We start from the raw sequence: 24,857 nt of genomic DNA, 5'->3' as shown, positions 1-24,857 counted from the left end.
CCAGTTATATGGGCAGAAGTAAGGCATCATGATTTTATTGTAAACTGCCCAGATCACTTCCTTGTGAGATGGGTGGTGTCTAAATCTGAAATATAAATAAATATAAATAAATCATCCCTAGCTCTGAAGAATTCTTTCCCTAGAGGTGGTGGTCAGAGCGGTCAGGTAGTTTGCAAGTTGTGTTTTAAATGTCTTTTTAAAAGCTAAGGAGATACAAATATGGGAAAACAAAGTAAAATTGCACCCCCTCAAATAAAACAGAAGCAGTACTTTAAAAAAAAGATCCCAAAAGAATCAAATACTAACATAATTTTCACTTAGGAAATGTAAACATGAACAGAATAACTTTTATTGTAGAACAGTAAATCTTCATAAGGTGCCCCATTGAAATACGATGGTGGCAAGGAATAGTGGATTCAAGACTCAAAAACAGCAGCTGTGACTATAGAACAGGCTTTTTTAGCCTAATAGCACTTTTCTTCTGTTCTGCCTGAAGTCTGAAAGGAATATGGACATTAACCTTATGATGATACTGGAGGAAGATACTTGAATTTTGGGAGGGTGGGGGGGTGGGGGTGTCATTTTCTGCAGATTTAAGGGACAAAATTCTTACTTTAAGCCTTGTATTTGCCACTAAACTCCCCATAGGAAAAATCGGCCTAACCAGGGGGGTGGATATCAGAGATGCTACAAGTATGAGGCTTACAGCACCCATTGTGCCACCTAAAATTCCTTCCCTCCAAACAGTGTACCAGCACTGGTGGGATTCTGAGAGTTTCAGATGGGAGGTATGTGGCTGGTGGATTGACAACCTCTGCTCAGTACGCACAGGTAGTTCTCACTTAATGAGCACAACTGGGACTGCCAACTCCATCACTAAGCAACACGGTCATTTTGTGAGACATCATGTGACCATGACAGTCTTACAATCTACTTCCTCCACAGTCATTAAACAAATTACCCACAGTCGTTAAGCAAGACATCACATGACCATGATTTGCAATTTTACTGCCAGCTTCTCCATTGACTCTGCTTGTCAGAAGCCAGCTGTGAAGTGTGGAAGTGGCAATCACGTGACCAAGGGACGCTGCAACAGTCATAAACGCCCACCTGTTGTGAAGCCCCCGAATGTCAATCATGTGACCACAGGGATACTGCAACGGTTGTAAGCGCAAGAACTAGTCATAAAGTTACATTTTCAGCGCTGTTGTAACTTTGAACTGTTGCTAAACAAGGCAGTCATTAAGCAAGGACAACCTGTATTACACCCATTCCTTGCTTAGCAACTACCTTGGTTAGCAACCATTTGCAAATACAACATAATAAAAAAATCATTTTTTGACCAATGCATGCATTTACAATCAAATTTTGTGTGCCTGACAATAATGCACGCTGGAGTGAGAATAATACTGGCATAGCTGTATGAGAAAACTTTATCTAAATGAGATGGCAGCAACCAGTGATCTCCGCAGTCTCTCTGTGTCACGTGTTCACTTAGTGAACATTTCACTTAATGACCTGGTCACCGGAACAGAACTTGGTCACTAAACGAGGCGTGGGTGTAGTTTGAGTTGGGAGCCTGCTACGATAAGTACAAAATAGTGCTCAGAGAGCTGGGCTAAGAAGCAACTAGTTCTAATAGAATTCAACAAAAAGGAATTGTATAGACTCTCAGTTGCAAGTGACAGATAACATTGAATTTACATGACTCGTGTACACATACACACACACATGTACATACACACAAAAAATATGTTCTGTCTGTACTCAGGGGTGGCAAAGAGGCTGTTTGGTCATCTGTGAAGCCAACTATAGAAGTTTTGAACCTATGCAATATCTGCTACAGCTTAGAGATTTCTGGTGCAAGTTCCATGCTCCTTACAGATGTTTCTAGACATAATTCCCACTAATCCGCTCAGTTTCTGACACAGTGAGCTTCCAGGAATCAGAGAAGAACGGATATCACTTAATAAAATATGGATGGATTCTATGAATTATGGTCTTCATCATAATCTGTGTTGTTCTCACATATGGATGTGTAGTCAAGTTGGTTTGGAGGTGTGTTGATTTTCATAAGGCAACAGAAAACTGTTTTATCAAAGCTGCATTCTCTCTGAGAATGGATAGTAGTGATTAATAAATGTGAAAGACAGGGTCCAGGTAATTCTTTGATAGATCAACTGCACAGGGATGTTTAGAAGAAAGACTCCAGAGGTTACCTCCACTCTTTTGGATGACTTTAAATATACAATGGGCAATACTGCTTAGATAACTCATAACAGAATTAAATTATCTGTTTAGAGACCAGTTGAGATGACAGTTCTGAATTTTGTCCAGGTCATAAAAATGTGGCAGTTCTTTAAAAATAAAAAATCAGTGCCATCCAAATATTAGGACTATGTAAGATTCTATCTATATTGAAGGATAGGGGAAAAAACTAGAAGAACAATGCTAGGTGCAACTTGAGCTTCAGTAAAATAAGTAAATATCTGGTTGAAGAACCACTGTAACATGATGCATGGCTGCCAACCAAAGGTTCATACCCAAAGCACATTTCTTGCCAATATGACACCCTAATGTTATCTGACACCAAAGGAAATGTTTAAGTATTCAAAATACCTTAGGAATCACAAATATCTCCAGTCTGTTGATGTGCCAGAACACCCTGATCACTGACAGGATAACCTGAATGCAAAAGGAGAAGAGGTGTGTTCCCACCTCAACACAGATGCATCAGTAGCAAGTACCTATCAGAAACAAAAAAGGGGGGGGAGGATTATACAAATTATTCCCTTGGCCAGGTTCTCTGTTGCCAGACACTACTGCAGACATTCCTTGGCATTAGAGCAGAGAGCAGAGATACCTAGTATCTATCTGGGTGGAATACAGTGGAGATATCATACCTGCAGTGCCACTGTAGCACATATGTCTACGCCACTGGTACTGCTAATACTTGCTCCAATTTACTGTCCCAGAAATACTGGGTCAGATACTTTCACCACTTGAGCAAGATGGGAAGGTGGAACTGAAGCCTTCTGAAACTTTTCACACCAATCTTATGACAGGCCTTGTTTAGTTTTTGCTTAGCTATAATGTTGCTGTTTCTCCAAAGAGAGAAGTTTACTACTTCAGTTTAGTAATGAGCTTTCAAAGCCAAAACAATGACTTTTTCTTAACCACACAGTAACAGTAAGGGGAAAAAAAGGGGGGGGAACAGACTGGAGAATAGGAAAATACAGATATGACAAATGAGCAGAGCACTTGAAGAAAGCCGCACATAGGATAATGAACAATAGGCAGGGAGGGTGGAACTTCCACCAAAAACTTCCGAACCCTGGGAGGTTCCAAATGGGACACTGCACAGAGGCAAAGCCCACATACATATATTACAGAGATGAATAAAGAAGGGATAATTCATTTAAACATGTTGTTTTTAATTCAATATGTAAATTGGTTAAAAGCATTTTGAAGTGCTATTGTGTAATTACTCTTTTTTTCTTTTAAAGGTAGACTAAAAACATTTTCCAACATTTATTTCTCGGGGGGAGTGGAAAATGTTGAAGTGCTGAAATGACAAGAAGCAGATACAGACAGGTTTTGAATGCAAATTAAAGAATACATTAAAACATACATGCACAATGGAGTTTGTTCTGAAAAAGGCAATAATGCAGATGTACTGCAGTAAGAGAAAGGGTCAACAGATCATTGTACAAATCAAAATAATATCTTCTTAAAAAGATACATAGTACTAAAAAAATTATCTCTGCTATGGTGATCTAACTTATTATCTAAAAATATGGTAAAAGTAGCATAAGGAAAAACAAAGATATTATTTCATTAGAAATAATGAATTAGAATGCCTTGTAAAAAGTGAATGAGCGCAATAAGCAACATCTTTCCACATGTTTGTCCCTGTAGATCCCTGTTTGATTAAAAGAGATTCTGCTGTAAAATAAAAAAAGAAAGTTGTACAGTATTATGAAAAAACCTGTAAGAAATCCAGTGACTATTTTTGATTCTTTACACTACACTGGGAAAGAAAACTGTATCAAATGTTGCAACAACTGTCAATGTTAATGTTGAAAAGATAGAGTATTTGCATACATTTAAAACTCAAAATTCCTGAAAACATGTTGTGCTTGCTCTGTTATCACCCCAAAAAGGAACATGCAAATTAGACTATACAAACCTCTGGGGGCTCTTTGTGAGATCTATAGGTAAGCAACTTTGAGAAACATGCTGATTGGGCAGTGATGATTTCATCTACTGTGGCTGTAAAATTCTTCTCCAGCTAAGAGTGCTTACCGGAGACTAGAGGTCTTCCAGGTAGAATTTTTTCTTTTCTTTTCGAAATTTTACTAAAAAGCTTCAGTGCCCTAAAAATCATATCTGACTTAACAAAACCTTTTAAAATGTTAATTTTATGTCTAATATCATTCACTATTTTCACCAACAGTTAAAGGTTTTAATTTTCTAATTTGAATAGGCTTTCACCAATTACAGGAATTACTTAACAAACTAAGTTGGATATGTATTAAATTAGTCAAGTAGGATTACAAACTCAATGACTCAGTGACAGCAGGTCTATCCAAATATGATTAAATTTTATCAAGCCTCTTATGCAAATTGCAAGAGCACACTGTAAACAAGTGAGAGACTTCAACAGTCAATGGTATATAAAACCTAATAAATAAAAAGATTCCTTCAAAGCAGTTTGGTAAATCAATATAACTAAGATGGATGAATTCCCTTGAAACTACTTTGCCACAACATTTCAAAATGTGGTGCTTCTAGTGCACCATACAGAATGCGGTTTCCTATCACTCCAAATAAAAGATGACTAGTGGAAAAGTAACCTTATGTATTCATTAATTTATTGCATTTATATCCTATACGTACACACACACACACTAACACTTGTTTTTTTCTCACAATCATCTTGTAAAGTAGGCTAGGCTGAGTGATTGTAATAGATAAAGTCACCTAGTGAGCTTCACGGTCCAAAGAAGACTTCACCTTGGAACTCCCCAGCACTTATTTAACCATCTTGGCTTTTTGCTACTGATAGGTGGGGCTAAAACAGATAATGTAAATAGCTAGCTGTATTTTTCTCCACTGGCACAGAAAATTATATTTGGAGAATAGCATGTGTTGGAAAGAGTTCCCAGCTAATAACTTGCTGTAATTACAGCTGGAAGGCCAAAGCACAGATTGTAACAGAGAGAAGGAGACTAAGATTCCATCAACCATCTGCTCCTGGAACAATTGGATGGATCTTAAAATGGGTCATCATGGAAGGAAATCTAGAGAAAGGAATGAGTTAAACAGACAATTATATTATCAATAATCCTATACTGAGGTTGCCTTACAGCAGGTATTGACATACTATGCCTGGGGGGCCAAATCCAGCCCATTGCCTGTTTTTGCATGGTCTGTGAATTAAGAATGGATGGGGGGCAAATTGCCAGTCCCAAGCCTCAGCCAAGCTCCCAGGGTGAAGGGTGGGGCCAAGGGCCAGAGCATCCTGGGCAGCAGTGGCGGCCTATCAACAGCCTCCTTGCTAGTAGTTCCTTGGCCTCCTTGCTGCACTCCTTGGCTTGCAGACCTGTCAGATGGAGGGGAGGGGTGGGATTCAGCCATTTACAGAAAAAAATTGCCAACCAGTTGGCCAAGGACCACAATTAACAAATGTAGGGGATTCAAGGGTTACAAAAAAGGGGACGGGGGCTTCAGGTTGCCTCTCTCCCCTTCTGCTGTCTTCTTAAACATTCCCTATGCATAGGGTGATTTTTATTTTTATTTTTGGAGTGGGTATTCTACATTCAGTAATCTAAACATGTTTGTCCTCACTCTCCCCAACACAGAATCTGCCTATTTGCTAAAGTCACCTAGTCAGGGCCTGTTGGAGACTCCATGAAGTTCCTGGGGTATGGCTCACTGCAACACCCAAACCTCTGGTGGGCTCAGGATGGGGTAGTGAATCCATCCTGGCCCTCCTTGATCTCTCAGCAGCTTTTGATATCATCAATCATGGTATCCTTTTGGGCTGGCTCAGGAAATTTGGAGTGGGAGGCACAATATTGAAATAGCTCTCCTACTTTTCCCAGGGCTAGTTACAGTTGGCATTGGTAGGGGGAGAGATCAAGCCCAAGACCCCTGCTTTGCATGGGGCCTCAAGGCTCTACTTTCTCCCTCCTCCTATTTAACATCTACCTGAAGCTGTTGGATGAGGTCATCTGTCAACATGGGGTAAGGTATCATCAATACATTTTATACAATTGTTACCCACCCAGAGTTTGTCAAGATTAGGGTTGGATATAAATATTAGAAAATAAATAAATAATCAATCCCTTCTCTTCTTGATGCCCTCATATAGGCAATATTTTTTTCTGTTTTTTATATGTAGCTGAACACCCTCTGTTCATGGAATATGTTAAGATATTGTTTGGAAGCAGGCCAGTTCTTTTAAAAAATAAAAAGCGCTCAGGCCTACACTTCAACAACTTAAATGAAAAATATTTATCTTTCATAGACTACAAATAATCTTAAAAGTTTTGAGCATTTTACTTCTCATATGCAGGGATGTGTCAAACACCACAGCTACTTTTCGATGCATATAATCCACTTTGGGAAATATATAGACCTCTCAGCCCTTCAAGGTAGAACAGACAGGAAACCAAAACCTACTGTACTACCTTTATTGTAAAGTTACAGTAACAGAATCTTGGAAGTCTGAAAGCACTTCCCCCCTCCCCTGCCTTTACTTTCCAGAGAACTAGGGAGGGTCCTTTCTGAGAGGCTTCTCCACCCCCTTCCCTCCTTTGGATTCAGGTTTCTCTTATCAGACCGCTGTCTAGACTACGGCTCTTCCTGTCTCCCAAGATTATTCTCACAGCCCAGTACAAAACCATCCCTAAATCCTCCATACATTTATTTCAGAGGAAAAACTGGATGTTCTAGAGCCAGACCTCTCCAACACAGAACAGTGCATCCTTATTCATAAGCACTGTTAATACCAGCTGGGAATCACAGAATTCTACCTCTTCCTAACATCTGATGTTTAATGAAAAACTAAGGTAATACACTATTCACTATAAATCTGTGATTATGTTATAGCAGTAAGCAGCCATCTGTTTGTTTCACCTTAACATTTCTCCCATATTTGTAGCAACATTCCCCTATATTAGAGCAGTTTTCCTTCTGTATGTAAAAGAAAATATTTCCTCCTTGCAAATAACTTTAATGGACAGCTGCAAACAGTACATTCACTCAGTAGAAACAGTGTTCTCTTACTTCCTGGGTATCTTTTGCGTCAGATCTAATCCAATTTTCAAGATCCACTCCAACTACCAACATAACTATGTTTCCATTTTGACAATCTGAATTCAAGCCATTTCTCTGTCAAGTGAAGACCAGTTGCATCATTTTGAAAATCACTACTGTACTACATAATACAGAGAGAAAAAAAGCTGCTGCCAGGAAAATCATATCATGAGTTTGGGAAAGAGTACCTTTGTCCTTAAAAAGTGAGCTCACTCAATTTGAAACGATGATGAAGAAAAAAGAGTAATGACTACCTAAGATGGCTGTTGTTGCTGAGTCATATTCTGATTTAATACATTTTGGTTTAAAATGAGATTGGCTTCCAGTCATTGCCACAGATATAACAAACTACTAAAAACTGAAACTATTAATAAATATGAAGATTAAGAATTTTAACATATTACCTGTGTCCATTCACAGATCTGAGATTTGCTTGGAGCAGTATTTTGTACCATGGATTTACATTCGAATTCCATTTGAAATAATCACAACATACACGCACACGCACACCATATATATTCAAAAACATTTCTATCCTGAATAAATAAGGGGGCAAAAATACAGAATGCTGTTTAGATACATTGCATCTAGTGGCTAATTTAATAATTCTGTGACTCCACCAAGGCTACCCTGGAAGGATGTCCACATATGCTATCTCTATAATTTTGTTCTTTTTCTGTTCCAACCTGCCAAAGGCAGTCTAACTGTATTCCACCTGGTCAGCTGCAGATTTTCTTTCCTTTTTTCTCTTTGAATAGAAATGTTATTTTTGCTTTCTCCATTTATATATTTGTGGAAATTTGTATCCACATTGCCAACATAAATTCTGAGGAAGTCGGTCTTTCAATAGAGCTGTAAAGGGGCAGCTCCACACAAACATAGTAAAGGCAAGCCAATCTGACCTTGCATAACCCAAAGTATTTTGGCACTAGAGGCTGGGGGAGAGGGAAGATGATACGCACATCTGGATATACAATCATAATCTTTAAAAAGTAGCAAAAATACTTTGTAAGTAAAGGAATCGGCACAAAAAAGCCTAAGCAAATACAAGATAATGTTATCTAAACTTCCTATCCCAACATATTTTACAGCCAGATTCATTTTGTATTGAGACAAACTTCTGCAATGTACTGCATATACCAATGGTTAAGTTAATGTCTAGAATCCAAAATATTAAGGCATCCCAAAAATGCAATTATGATCATAGAAGTGTTTAATTCCCCCCACCCCCAAATAACAAGCCATATTACAGACTACTTTTTAAACTACTCTACTTATAATACGCAGACTACTGTTCATGAAACACAAATTTAAAGCCCCTGTGGGCACACTCAACTAGTTATGAAATTAATACCTTCCAACAACTATTCTTGTGCATAAAACTGCCTAAGAAATAAGAAATTCCACAGATAGGCTTGTTCCCAACTCGGGAATTTATGTAAATATTCAAATGATTGTTGAAAAAACTCTGGGCTCTACAAAATGTCTTTTGCTTTAAAAAAACAACATGATCATAATGAAATTTAGTCTATAGCGCTTAACGTCACTACAGTTCACTGTCACCAAAGTATGCCGAACATAGTTTTTTGTATGCAGGCCTGCAAGGGATTTATAGGAAACTTGGTGGGCCCACACAAATTGTAAAGGGCCAAACTTCACAACAACTAACAACTTAACATATGTGTGTATAATTAGAATAAACAAACAAAAACATCTGCACTGGCTGACTGGTTACACCGGTAATAGATGAAATATGTCTGGAACTTTTCACGTTCCAAGTTAAAAGCATGCATCAACCTTTTCCATCAGCACAAAGTCCACTTAAAACATTTCTTATTCCATACGTACCCCTCCTTTCTAGTTTCATGTCATTTCCAAAAAACCTTACTCAATATCATTACTGCTAAGTATAAGACCGAAAGAAGTCTTTTACACAGGAATATTTTACAACTGCAGATTCCAAGGCTACCAAATTGAAATCAGCTGAAAATACTATTGGAAATTAGTTCTCTTAGCAGGACTGACTTTTTCTGTTGTTTAGAAAACAGACTGACAGCCACCAGCAGAAGATGCTGAGTTTTGATACTTGTTACAGAATACACACCATGAATTATCTTGATTATTTGTTTTGAAAAATTACTGCAGCTTGTAAACAAGTCTGCAAGAAATGTACTGGAAATGCAGCATTCCATTCAAACTGGGTTTAACTCTCCTCCAGCCAGAAAACAGCAAGTTTCTAAAAAATCATTTTTTATGATAATTATAATGACCAAATCAGGAATACTAGCCTAATCACAAGTCATTTAGAATTTCTATTTCATCACCAAAACTTTTTAATATTTGTTAATGCAATATGTGCATTTTGTTTATAAATAATATATGTAACAATAATCAATAAACAATAATGAACAATATAACAATATATTACATTGTTTATGAAGCAAATATATTTGCATATTTTTCAGCTATTATTAACAGGAAAGATATTACAACTAAAGTTCTAGTTCTAAACACTGCAAAATGCCTGCTTAATATCAGCAGATATTATTATTAAAACTCAGAAACCCAACAAGATGACAGAATGTACTGTTTGACTCGTGATTTATAAGCTGAATTCATGATTGCTGAATGCCTGGGGTGATTAGTGCAACAGAGGCCCTGCTAGTTCTTTGAAACTGCTGAATGCTTTGATAGCATTACTGTATAGGCAGAGAGAGAGAGTGGGAGCCCAATTAGCTGCTCAAGTGCAATTCACACTCAAACACGCGCGCACACACTATTGAATTCATCCTACAAAACAAAGGAGAAAAATACACTCTACTTTTTGTGTCCTTTCTTTTAAAATTCAAGACTGAGAGTGTAAAGAAAGCAGCAGTTTTGTTTCACTGCTGTGAGAGGTGGAGAATTTCAAAATTAGAGCAAGCACATACTTTAGTAATTAGGAGATCTCCAACCTGAGTTATGGCCTATATGTAATCACATTTGTTTTAACAAAACAAAGATATAAACACAGTGCTAACTAAATATCCTCAGCCAAACTTCAGCTGGAACAATGTAAATCTTTACAGGGAGAAGCACTACAGCATATATTGAATGCTATTTTTGCTTTTTAAACATAAAGTACTCCACCTGTCACATTACCCTCAACATTAGTCAAAACAGAAAAAACATTGAAATTAAAATTGAAGGGGACAAACATTCAATTCAGTTTTGAAAGTGAACATAGTTAAGACCACCTGACCTGGTCTTGAACAAATACAGGTAGTCCTTGCTTAATGACTGTTCATTTAATGACAGTTCGAAGTTAGGAAGGCCTCAAAAAGGATGCTTTACGACACGTAAAGCACTTCCAGCCATTGTAAAACATTCTGCTGCCCCCCCCCCCGCAGTCACATGGCCGCATTTCAGGCGTTTGGCAACTGGTTTGCATTTACAACAGGATGTCAAGTGCCCTATGATCATGGGATTGCCATTTGCAATCTTCTCTGCTGGCTTCCCTGGAAAGTCAATGGCGAAGCTGGCAGGAAAGGTTGCAAACGGAGAGGACGGAGAGAGCTGAAATCCTTCTGAGATCTGCGGGAACAGAGCTCAAATCCTGAAGATTTGAGCTCCGTTCCTCCAGCTTCATAAAGGATTTCCCCTCCATGCATGGAGGGGAGGGAAACCCTTCAGTGGGCTGCAGATGAGGAGCGAAAGAGCTGCTTGCTGGGAGGATTTCAGCTCCTTGTGGAACTGAAATCCTTTAGCAGGCAGCTCTTTCACTCCATCCGCTTAACAACCCAGGAGATCGCTTAATGACCGCAACCAGATTGTGGTTGTTGAGCAAAGCAGTCACATGGGCATCTCACTTAATGATTGAGATTCCGGTCCCAATTGTGGTTATTAAGTAAGGACTACCTGTACCCAAGCAAGGAGCAAAGACGACCAACCTACCTTTGTGCTTCAAAATTAATAGATGCTCAGCTCATGGTTCAAGTCAGCACAAGTCTGTACACAAACGCATCTACAGACATTACTAAAGTGAGTGTGTGTATGTGTGTGTATTCCAAGCAAAGCCTCTCTCTTTCTTCTTTAATCTTTCAGGATGAATATTTACCCAACTGATGCATTTCAAGAACAATTAAAGCCTTAAAAACAAAACAAACAAACCTACACACACATTCTGCGATATCATCATTCATCATTTCCTTATTTGCACCAAGTCATCTACTGCAACTGGAGATGTAGAGACATATTCACAATAGAACTAAAGCTGGGAAGTAACTAGCATTTCTAATAATTGACTACAAAGTGAATTCATTTAAATAATGGATTAAATTACATGAAAAAAACTGATTTCAAAATAGGTTTAAAATAAGTTCCCATTTTTGTAATTCTTCCATGTCCTGAACAAGAATGCTTATGAACTGCTTTCAGTAAGTAACAATCTTTTTTGGCACTAAATAAATCCTTTAAACATAAGAATTCAAAGCCCCCAATTATGTCCATGCTGTCATTATTACAGGTAGTCCTTGTTTAGCAACCACAATTGGGACCAGAATTCAGTCATTAAGCGAAGCAGTCATTAAGTGAAACCACAACTGTGCTGATTATCTTATTTCAGCTTCCCTTTGCTTTACAGACCTGCGAAAGTTGTAAATGCGAGGATTGGTCATAAAGTTACTTTTTCATTACCATCGTAACTGCGAACAGTCACTAAAAAAGGCAGTCACTAAACAAGGACTATCTGTAGTCATATTTACAATTTGCTGTGATAAGAAATAGAATGTACCTCCTATTGTAGCAAAAAGTTTGACTCAGAATCAAGATTTTCTCCAAGGAGACTTCTATTACTTCAAACAAACTTTATTTCACTGTATTTGATAAAGAGTTAATGGACTGAGTTTTAAGAGAGAAATCAGATTTAAAATATTTATATTAAATTTAAATTTTATGTTATGCCAATTCCTAGCAAAAATCACCTAATATTTGATTTCAAAATTATATTAACAAGTCATTTTTTATTTTTTATACCTTGATTAAGCCAAGAGAATGGATTCAGATTCATCCGGCAGGCTAGTACAGGTGGTCCTTGGTCAACAACCACTTGTTCAGTGACTGTTGAAACTTGCGATGGCACTGAGTGGTACTTACAACCTCCTCAAAGTTCTGACTGTCGGAGTATCCCATCATCACATGATCACAATTTGCGACTTTCCCTGATGGCTTCCCACAAGCAAAGTCAATGCAGGGCAAGCTATTTACATTGGCAAAAAATGTGAGGCAGGGTATAATTAATTCCACATCACCTTTGATTTAACTGAATTCTGGTACAGTAGAAAATCATACACATCTTATTTGTAGATTTTAGGTCTTATCTGACTTGTTTAAAACTTTCAAACCTATGGCAAGAAAACCAGAACCAGCAATGTACAATTACTGTATACATACAGAGAGAAGGAAATGGGGGCCTGAAATTGTGAGAGGTGGTAAAGAGTAAGGGGGGAAATAAAGCTGATTTGCCCACCCTCCACTTCCATTTCTGACTGCAACTAAAACCTAGTCTACTTACCGGTGACAAAATGTGGATATGCATGGATTTACCTAAGTACCCATTCATGGGCAAGAGGTGTTGGTGTCAGAGTCATATTGCTACAATACTAGTCTCCTTATGGAGACTAGCCTGGATATTTCAAAGTACAGTTTAAAGTATAAAATTTTAATGAGAGCTTATGGCAAAATACCAAAACTAAATACAGTATGAACACCTCTGGAAATGACAGCTGAAAATATCAGTTCCAAATCTGTAGGAAAACCTCTTCCTTCTGTACTTTAGCTTCTCTTTTCATTTTGTGCTTTGATTTTAGGAACAGAAGTAAACAGCTTAAATCCAGAAGGAAGAGGAAGAAAAATTATAGCACTGAACAAATGTAAATCATTTGCAAATGCTGAAGCATTGGGAAAGAGGAATATAGGGGAAATCAGAGGGAAAAAATGAAACACGTAAGAGTTTTTTTTTTAAAGCACTCTTTATAGATATGAATGAAAGGATGCTGCTTCCAATGTACATCCCATTCACTCAATCCCAATGCCCTGAAGTATAAGGGAGAACAAGAAGAGCTCTACTAATTTTGAGATAAAACCAGAGGAAGCAACTCCATGAGCAAAGAAGGTCCAAGTCTTTCCTTCTATTTGAAACCCAATCTCAGTATCTCTTGGAAGAAAAAATGTACTATTGTCCTTGCAAACATGAATTGTACTTATAGCTTGCCTTCTGCAGTATGGGAATTGCAACAAGCTGTTTCTATAAATAGAACAATCTTCCTACTACATACTTTTAGAAATCTTTTTGGTGGGCAACCATTTTCGTAATCATTTTCTGTATCCTGGAAAAAGAAAATATTTAGGAAATTTATTCAAGTTAACTTTTTTGGAAAACAAAACTTGGTCTATTTTTATTTTTCTTCACTTTTACATTTCTATAGAACCCAAATATTACTGTGCATTATTCTTAAAGCAGCTATTTTTTAAAGTAGCTAAATTTTTCCATTTAATTCATGTTTAAAACTTTTTTCTTTCAGCAAATCAATTGGCCTTAAATCTCAAGCTATAGTTTCCTGACTAGGGTCACATTTTGTTTTCAAGTTTATAATGTTCTCTGAAGCTATGCCTTATGAGCTGAAGATCATAATATTCAGTGCTTTCTAAACAAATTCATTTTTATTCCACACAAATTACTATGCTTAACTAAATACTGTTCTTCTTTATCCTTGAATAAAAAAGGATTATGTATTATTTAATTTAAAAATAGTTTGGTTACTCATATGCAAAAATCAATGCTATTCTCATACATGCTTTGCATTCCTTTTTAGGAAGATTTATTCTGGGTCTGATTAAATCTACAAGTGTTAAGACCCATTATTTCATACTGGGATAATGAGATATAGCTACTGCAGATTGAGATGTACAGTAGGTTGAAGTTAAAAGCAGCCTTGTGCCTTGATTTTTCCAATTCTCATTTCAAAATGTAGAGATAGAGAAAAAGATATGCACACAGTATTTCATATAATTGCTCAGTAAGCAATACATTTGTTCTGATTTTCCAATGACCAGCCAATGAGCACAAAGGACTACAGCAAAGATCACACAAAACTGTCAGAAAGATCAACCTGATCAAAATCCAGGTATAAGTGCTTATTTACAGCTCACTATTTTATCCTAGAATATCAAATTAATCTTCATCCCCTCCATTCAAAATTTTACTTCCCTTCCTCCTTTATGTGCCTTGTCATTTGACTGAGGCCTGTGATCTCTTACCATTCTTCAATAGTATATGCTTCAGTACTCTTAGCATCCTAAGGTTTATAATTAGAAGGCTTGGGAATCTATAAACTTCCTCATAATGTTTCCTGTTGTTGATATAACAGTGTGTGAAGTGCAAAATAAATAGTATTTTGTTAATGACACATTTTATTTTGGTTTGAAATTAAGATGATGTAAATTACAGGAATGATCACTCACAAAAATCAGTCACAGAAATACTTGTTCATTTGGTGGCTATGTGATTTGATTCACAGAATCTACCTTTAAAAATGTCAAAGAGAGGTGAGAAAATGTAATGTAGAAAATGTATTATACATACATACAGTATTTCAGCATGTACCAGAATTAAACAGAAACATAACAATTTTAAAGCTAAAGGTTTCAGCTTCTGTTTTCTTCACCTGTTCTAAAAAGGATATATAGGCAATGCAGCATATTGTTTCTAAACGTTTACATTTCTGTTTCATTAGCCATTAAAAAAATGTTTTTCAATTAGTAACTGGATTCTCCTTGACTCTGAAATTGTCTGAAATATTGCTGGATTCTTTAAAAAAACTCTTCTTTTTAAAGTGACTGAATAGTAATGTTTTATTTAACAGGGAAATATTGCCAATGTATTCATAAACTGTACATATCCCACTCTAATTTTTAGATATGATACTTCTGACACAATTAATTGGTTTCTTTTATGGCTATCAACTGCAGGAAAATGGAACTGATTTATTTGACAAAATGAAATCCTGTAATTCAGGAAGGGAAAATGTGACTGCTGTCATTTTAAAATATTTTCACCCAGAAATCAAAGTAACACCATGACTAAGAAGGAAGGCAACTTCAGAGACTGATTCATATAAAAAGGTAAAAGTAATACACTAAGTACAGCGTATGTATATTCTGTGTATATGTAGAAAAGCCCAGGCATTGAATATTTTCATATGAACCTCAGATTTCCATTATTACTTTTCTTAAAAATCAAGCTTTCATGTATAACTGTGAAGACAGGTTTCACAGTATATTGCTTGCTAAAATCTCCAAAACCAGAAGTGGGCTCAGTATGATTTCCAATGGCCTGAAAATAAGACTGCAATATCCTGAATCACCCATTCTCTTTTTAAACAGCTATCAAAGTAGAGTAACTTATACAAATTGGATGTAAAAAGTTATGCATATTTTAAAGGTTCAAAAATTCAGTTCCCCTTTAAAAACAATATATACAGCCCTGACTGACTGACTGACTGACTGTCTATATGTCTATGCGTGTACACACACAGTCCTGAGAGCCCGTTTGGTGTGGTGGTTAAGGTCCTAGCCTAGAAACTAGGAGACTGTGAGGTGTAAGCCTCCTCTAGAAATGAAAGCTGGCTGGGACTTTGGGCCAGCACCTCTCTCTCAGCCCAACCCACCTCACAGGGTTGTTACTGTGGGTAAAATAGGAGCCAGGAGCATTAGGTATGCTCGCAGCCTTGAGTTGATTGAATATAAATCAGATTACAATCTAATAAGAAAAAATAACAATAAAACAATTAATATATATTGCCAACAATATTCTACACCAAAGTATACTACCATTAGAAACATTTACTTTTCTTGAAAAATCTAAACAAGTTTATTATATAGCAAACAAGTTGTGGCACTTCTCAGTGGTGCCACTGCAATCCTTTTCTTTACCCCATCAACTTAACATACTGTAAATGGCTTCAAGAGCTACCTGGAGAAACGCTTTGGCTTTCCTGAGTACAAGGTGCAGTTTTAGAAGCTATGTCATCATATTAACAGTGCAGCAGACCAAGCTTCAGTGACTAGCAGATCTCTGTTACTGATGCAGGTAAGAGAAAGAGAATAAATTAATCTCAAGCTATAGAATTCTTCCAGTGCTTCTGTGGTAAGAAATTCTTGCAAATCTGCATCATTCTTTTTCCTAAAGAAATTCTACATCATTCTTTTTCTTCCTCATTTTTGACAATGTAATGCTACTTAAGTCATTTAGTGCCAATATTCTTTATATATTCTGCATTTTTATTATTTATTCTACAGAAAAGTGAGCTTTGCAATTCTCTTTCAGAACAAGAGCTTCTAAACTGGGAGAGAGGCAGATAAGCATTGAAATGTAAAGAGAAATATGTCCTTCCAACAGTTTCCTAAATAAATAGACTACCTATGGAAGAAACAAAGTTTTCACGACAATGACGCCAAATTTCCAGGACATTCATCCATAAACTCAACAGAATGAATGTTCCGACTTCATCAGCCTCACTGACTCAGCCAAGCAACAACTCTGCTATAGCCACTCCCTAGACATCTATACAGGCAAAAGTTTGGATCCCCTCATCCACCTTATAAATATCATGTTATACGCAACAGACACACACACACCCAAAAAGAAAAAGTTTCATAACAGAACACAGCAGAACTCCCTGAACAATAGACTTCCAATGGGCAACAGAACCCTCCCTTGATAAACTTCCAATGAAGAAAGCCACCACTGCACGCTGACAGTAGCACCCTCCTGGAACAGGAGCAGGCAACTGTCAGTGTGTAGTGGTGGCTTTCTTTTTATGCTGAGAGTACATTTGAAATGTTGAGAGTACTGCATAATGTGAGCACTTTTGCCAAATAGTTGCAATATAGATTTTCCCTAATCACAAAATGGCTGCCAGGGTGGGCACAGCCAGTCAGAAAACAGCAATTTATCAGAAGGCAAGCTAATCCCTAAGTGGGACACACAGACATTTATGCAAATAAATAAGATGTTAAGAGGCTGATGTCTTTCTTTAAAACAGGGTTTTTCAAACTGTATTTTGCAGAACCCTAACGTCTCTCCATGAGAGACCAAAGGGGAGGGAAAAAGTTCACTACTTTTCTAGTAGTAGCTTTGCCTCTTGATCAGGGGTTCTGGGAATTTTTTAACAGGTTTCACAGCCTGAAAAAGTTTGAAAACTCCTGCTTTAGAGCATGCCAGCTTCCTATTTAACCTTTGTATTTAAAATAATTACTGAAAATTAAGAATTGGAAGGCTGTCTCCTCCTGCTATCCATGAAAAGGTAATATCCTTGATCACTTTTAGTATGATCAAAATAGACAAGCATATCAGAGTAAAACTTCCTGAGTCTTGAAAGCAACTCTCTAGCTACAATAGAAGAAACTCATCATGGCATATGAAATCATCCCCAAAGTCCAGTGATAAAAGACAAACTAAAAGTGCTGTAAGAGGAGTTCAAGCAGGTGGGAACCACTCACATATATGGAGCTTGAAATTCAAATTCAAATGTCTTCTTATGGTTGTTCCTTTTCCTCACAAAATTCAAATTCAGCAAATAATTCCATAGGAAAATAATAATAATAATAATTTATTAAATTTATATGCCACTCGACTCCCAGGGACTCTGGTGGCTTACAATCATTAAAACGTTTAAAAACAAAGAACAAAAACAAAACACAAAACACAAAAACAGCACAAGACAGAAGAACAACAATGGCAAAGAAAATAAACCCAGAACGGAACAGAAAGGGGCATCAGTCATCCTCTCCAAAAAGTGGAATGAGGACTCCCCATGAGTCTTCAAAGTCTGATATTCTGGACATTTTCATGGGCCAATCAACCATTGTGATTTAATGTTTTTCCTGGCATGTTATCAATCCCACCACCTTCTGTATCACTTGACAGCTAGCCTTGCAATTCCACAAGATTCATTGCCCATTCTACACATCATCTCCTCCCACCCACCTTCTAACCTAACTCCCTGAAGCCTGGCACACTCAGGTAGACCACTCTTTTGGTGGCCATTGTTACTGGTTATGAAGAGGGCTTCCTTCCTGGTCAGCACAGAATAGGATGTAAGATTAATCCCTTGTCTATGCTGTGGGGAGATGCAAAGAGACAGCAATGAGCTTTTGTCACAAGCAGCAGCATTTGGGCCTGAATATTCAGAAAACTTTGCAAAGAAAAGAGGAAATGATGTGACCTGAGAACTCAGCCAGTCCTCATGTTTCAACCTCATCATTCACTGGAGTAGGGAAGACTACCCTGACTGGAGTTGTAATGGAAGAGTATGAGTGCTGTGTGGGTGCTATGGTTGAGACCTTGGAAGATAAAAGGACTCCTGAACGTTCAGCCAGCAGCGTCTGGTCTCTGCAAGCAGTTAGCTCATCCACCTGTTCTTCACTCTGTGTGGTCTGCCGGAACAGAATGTTAGGTCAATAGAGTTCAAATAAAAGACAATATTCACTTCTGACCAAAACAAGTGGGGGACTGGGGGACAGAGAAAGTTGTGACAGCAATATCATATTATATAGTATATATTTCCCCAAGAGTCAAACATCATTTATTATTCTTTTCCCATAAAAGCCAAAATCTTGCAAGATCTCCAGAATCAAAATCTTTCATTTTGAAAGACTCAGTTTCACACTCAAATAGATGATTTCAAATTTGAAGAATTTTGTACATCCCTAACTTCAGCAACTTTAAAATCTTATTTGAAAGAACAAGGAAGGGCTTTTAGAGGGCCAATAGGTTCTGGTTTATATAGGCAGAGTACTGATGATTCCTATATTTCCTTTCCCTTTATCTTCCTGGATGTTCGGTTCAAACATGTCTCTATTGTTGGAGATGAACAGAATTTGGAGATGCTGTCCATTTGTGTCTGTAATCCCAAGGTTTTAGAGTCAGTCTGGTGTATTGGTTAAGGCATCAGGCTAGAAATTGGGGGACCATGAGTTCTAGTCCCACCTTACGCACAAAGCCAGGTGGGTGACCCTAGGCCAGCCACTATCTGTCAATCTAGGAAGGAGGCAATGGCAAACCACTTCTGAAAAACTTTGCCAAGAAAACTGCAGGGACTAGTCCAGGCAGTCGCCAGGAGTCAAAAAGCTGACTCAAAGGCACAAATAGATAAATTAAAATCCAAGGTATTACTAGTTATCTGTTAGCAAAGTGCTCACATTCCAAGGAAGTTATGAATCTTTGGACAGGCTTTTTGATTCCAAAATAACTTATGTACCAATTGTCCTTTAACCCTATTATCATTACCAAAGCTCCCTTTTGTGAGCTGCGACTGGGCAAAATATAGGGCAAAAGATGCAGCCTCATGCCACAGGCTCTGTCAGTCTCCCCATGTGTGGGTTATATAATGATCATGGTATGACATGACTTGAGCATGAAACTGAGCAAACTCAGGGAGGCAGTGAAGGACAGGAAGGCCTGGCGCAATATGGTTCATGGGGTCACGAAGAGTCGGACACGACTTAACGACTAAACAAAATCATGACATGACTGGTTACTGAATTATAATTTTACCATTTCCCATCATCTTGATGGAAGTGGAGTTGTCTGCAGTGGGTTAAATTTTTTTTTAAATCCCTTTAATTTAAGCCAATGGGAGAGAAATTTCCTGTACTAGACCCAAAGCAGGTGTAAGACTGTGGTCTCAGGAAAAGCACAAGCATAATGCAGAGGAAAACAGAATATGCTGTTGAGTGTGCTCCACCACTATGCCATAAGAAAGTATATGAAACAAATAAACAAAAAAGTTTTCTTTTGAATCTGGTACAGAATAACATCCTTGGATCTTTCCATCAGAACTGAGTGGATTGTATTCCACCAGAACAAAACCCAATTATTCTGTGTGTTCTGTCACAGAGAATAATGGGAATTTGAAATAATGCTTTCTGCAGCTTCTACCTGCATTTGCAGCCACAGAAGTAAGCCCAGCAAAGAAACAATAGATTCACTTCAATTCAGCTCATGAACACTGTAACAAAAGCAAAAATACACTTTTTCAGCTATACTGGCTTGAGGATTTTATATGTTCCCATATGCACAATGTGCGCTTTAACATTTAAGCATCTGTCTGCAAAATTAAACAAAGCAATATAGTTTTTGCATTTAGGAATCTGAAACATCCTTAGCACAATAAACCTATCTGTAATGCACATGCCTTGTTCATAGTTTCAAAATCAGGCAACCTGTCTGAAAAGTAATTGTGACACACGCAGAAGGATAACACCATTACTTTACAACCAATAAACTTTAACCTTCATATAGCAAAGAATTTAAAATCAGGACAGTAGTAGACTTACCTTTACCAGCATATCTTTGTTGGTAAAGTATTGTGGTAGATTTATTAGCATACCAGGGATCTGTCAAATCCTATAATTCCTCAGCCAATGGAACTTAAGTATAGGGTTGATTCCAAATCACTTTGAAAAATCAGGAACTATTACTGTACGACGAGTGTCTTCAGAAGATAGCTGCTGCTTCAAAAGCTGAAGATAAAGTCCCTATTCCTAAGTCACACAACAGAAATCTCTACCCTGAATATCTCAAACCCTTCTAATGGGGATGAAACTATTTTACAGTTCCATTTCCAGAGTCAATAGAGTTTAATTTGATGTATAATTTTGTTCCACTGAGGAAAGCTAAGCTGTTCTGTAAATCACTCCAATAGTTCAAACTATAATGTGTCTACTCATAAAAAAGGCAGATTTAAGATAGGAAGCCTGGACCAGCTCAACACTATATAACTGACTAAATTCAAAATATGGCATATTGAATTGACATAAGAGTTTTACAGCAACTTATTAACTGAAGCTAGAGAATTTGCAGCTTTCACAAAATAGTGCTACTTTCTCGCAGAGAATCCCCAAAATGGTAATAGTTGCTTTTCTTATTGCAATTATAGAGATTTTGTTAATATCTTAATAATTCCACATGTGGAAACTTAAGATTCCAACATGCACCTTTTACAGGGTATTATTGTAATGAATGGGTCAATTACACCCCCATTTATAATTGTGGGTATTCAGAAAGAAAGGATGCAAAGGAAGGTGGGGAAACAGCGGGATAAAGATGGCACAACAATATGATCCTTTCAGTAAACAGACACCGAGACTGGAAGCTTGGTGCACAGTACAGAGGAGAAATTGTTAAGAATCTAGTCAGCCTGCAAAAATACAATCCGCACTACGCTGCCAAAACCAACTGAAAGCCTGATTTATCAAGCACTCTTGCACAGCCAGCTTTACAATTTCCTTTTAAGCATTTCTTCCTTCTCTCCCAACTTCAGTAACAACTATTAGCTTCTATTCTAGTGGTTCAAAGGATGCCTTTACAAAATATAAAAGCTATGACAGAAACCACTGATAAACGTTTCTTCTGACCAACCACACTCAAGAGAACAGCACTAGAATGTTCACCTTAAGCAAATCATATCACAAACACTGAAAGCTTACATCATTATCCACTTCAAAACACACCACCCCTTTCAAATGAACTTCCTGTAGAGCCTTTTGTGCAGATGTTTGCAAATATGAGTCTAAGAAAATGATCACATGTGAAAGAAGCATGCCACTGTAATCTCTACAACACTGTGGACTTCAAATAAGCAAATGTTGAGTAAAATAAGCACCTGTATGATCTTTAAGTTACAATGCTCTGTATTATACACATTTCTCTGTGATCCATCCAAGTTAACATTTCTGTGGATCCAAGTTCTTAGTACAGCTTTGGAAACTGCCCTTATCAAGCAGAGAAAAGCTCACTGCAGGGCTGAGCAAATGCCTCTACCACAGGATGCTCATCGTATTTTTATATATATTTATTATAGTTTTATACTGCCAGACTCAAAACACAAATTTGCAATAATACAATAGGCACAATGGTGACTATTCACTCCCCAAAGGCCTTCTCGAACAGCTTTGTCTTTAATAGCTTCCAGAAAACCAACAATGAGGCTGTTAATTTCGAGAAGGAGATAGGTAGTCTTTGCCTTACAACTGTTTGTTTAGCAACCACTGAAAGTTACGATGGCAATGACCGGTCCTTGCACTTATGGCCATCACAGCATCCCCATGGTCACGTGATCGTGATTTGGGCACTTGGCAACTGTAGCGCATTTACAACAGTTGCAGCATCCTGCAGTCATGTGATCACCATTTGTGACCATCCCAGTTGGCTTCTGACAAGCAAAGTCAATGCAGAAGCTGGCAGAGAAGATTGCAAGTCACGATCATGGGATATCTTGCTTAACAACCATGGTAATTTGCTTAACAACCACAGCAAAAAGGTCACAAAATCGGGTGCGATCACATGATGCCTCACTTAATGACCACACCATTTAACGACAAACTTTCCAGTCCCTATTGTGGTCATAAGTGAAGGACCTGTATTCTATAATATTGGGGTTGCAACTGAAAACGCTGTCTATGAGCCCTCACCCTTTCACCTCATGTACTTGGGAGACCATTAAGAGATGTTGGCAACATGTGTGCACTGGGTCATTCAAGTGGGCTGCTTCTATGCAGAAAAAGTGTCCCTGTAAGTACCTCAGTGCTGAGCCATATAGGTCTTTATAGGTTAAAGCCACCACTTTAAATTGCACCTAGAAATCTGATCAACAGTGCAGAGCCTAAAAAAAAAGTTATATGAATGACTGTTTGCTAATATATGAGTCACCACATTTTGTATCAGTTGCCAACAGACTTCAGAGGCAGCCCTATGTACAGTACATGTATTAATCCAAATCCATAGTAATAAAAGCATGAGTCATTGTGGCTAGAAAGATGGATGTAAATATAAAGATAAGCTATACATCATAACAGGTAAATCTAGGCCTTGCTTCATCTCTGTTCCAAGCTGGCTTTGTTTTCTTCCTTTCTTCCTTCTGTTTGAACTTTCATCCCTACAGTTTCTTAAAATTACTCACTAACACAGCATTGCATCCCCACTACTCATTTTTGCAAGTATGAGTTTGTTGTGAACATAGTCATTGGCCTCAGACAGGAAACTAATCTCTATCCAAGCATTCCAATGGTAATGCTTTTTTTTGCAAATGTATGCGATAAGTGATATTATATAAGCTGAGTATCACAGGCTCACTTGAGTACAGCATCTGTTATTTGAACAATCCTTCCAGTAGAATTATCCTGGTCAATATTATCCTAACAATACAATTTTGGACCAAGGCTGAAAGAAAAATGCTAATGGTTACCTAGTAAATTTGTGACTGATGTAAGTAGCTCCCAGAACTCACATTTCTCAAATCCTTACTATGGGCCCAAAGTAGCTTGAGAGCACTTTTTATCAGCTTCAGATGGCTTTTTAGCTTCAGGCTTTCCTGGACATGAACATTCTGACTACAATGATCCATGCTCTGCTCATGTTGAATTATGTGTTATACACAGGGTTGTCCTTTAAAACAATTCAGAAGCTTCAACCACCACAGTATTCAGTTGCTCCAATTCTGGTCAGTCTGTCTATACAAAGCTGTATTAGAGTCCTGAAATATACACCCTTGTACTTACAGCCATTCTCAGTTCAAAATATTGGTATCTATTTACAAAAGGGAGGGGGGCCTATGTGCATCCACACCTTTGAATACCTTCCCAGAGAGCACAACTGAATTACAGGTTGTTGTTGTTGTTTTAAGAAACGGTTAATTCAGTTATTTAGGGGGGAGGGTTGCATTTTAAAAATAAAATAAAAATAGATGCAAACCCTCACATTTAAGCACAAAATACAGGGAGTCCTAGCTTACCAACCGCTTGTTCAGCAACTGTTTGAAGTTATGACGGCACTGAAAAAAGAGACTTACTACCAGTCCTTGAAGTTGCAGCCATTGCAGTGTCCCCGCGGTCACGTGTTCGCAATTCAGGCGCTTGGCATTTGGCATGCATTTACGATAGTTGCAGTGTCCTGCAGTCACATGATCGCCATTTGCAACCTTCACAGCCGGCTTCTGACAAGCAAAGTCAATGGGGAAGCCAGCAGGAAGTTGCAAGTCGCAGTCATATGATGTCATGCTTAACAACCTATGGTGATTCCCTTAAGAACCACAGCTAGAACTGATGTAACTTGGCATGGCCACATGACATTTCACTTTATGACTGTATCACTTAGTGCCGGAGTTGCCAATCTCAGTTGCATTTGGTAAGTGAGGACTACTTGTAATCCAAATCCCATAGAAAATGTTATAATTTTAAAAAGAGAGAGTATGTTGAGAATGCAACTCCCTTATAGTAGATTTTACATTTGAATTCTTCTCCCAACCAAAAGAATTCTAGTATCAGAAGCAATCTTGGCCAAGAGAAAAATACTTGATGTAAGGATTAAATGAAAGTAAAAATATTCAGTGCTTTTACCTCATGTGCTCCTTTCTTTTTAAGGAAATTTCATCTAACTTCTTTGATAGAGAATACTGCGGTTAAATATTATGATTTACCATCTCATATCTAATTTG

General features: G+C 37.7%; 1 protein-coding gene across 2 annotated transcripts in view; it reads right to left on the bottom strand.

Annotated features, from left to right (window-relative positions):
* The window catches only part of MECP2 (methyl-CpG binding protein 2), a 75,388-nt gene that overhangs the window by 39,744 nt on the left and 10,787 nt on the right, over positions 1 to 24,857 (bottom strand). The window contains exon 2 of one of the 2 annotated variants that reach the window (XM_025165793.2): positions 2,620 to 2,747. The exons of the other annotated variant lie outside the window; for it this stretch is intronic. The gene's annotated coding sequence lies outside the window, so the exon portion shown is untranslated. The remainder of the gene's footprint in view (positions 1 to 2,619; positions 2,748 to 24,857) is intronic. 2 annotated transcript variants of the gene reach the window in all.

This window comes from Python bivittatus, unplaced genomic scaffold (assembly GCF_059951505.1).
Source record: "Python bivittatus isolate LINGU-HERP-01145 unplaced genomic scaffold, Pbiv_v1 ctg000220_np1212, whole genome shotgun sequence".
Lineage (NCBI taxonomy): Eukaryota > Metazoa > Chordata > Lepidosauria > Squamata > Pythonidae > Python > Python bivittatus.
This window is presented reverse-complemented; position numbering and strand designations above follow the sequence as displayed.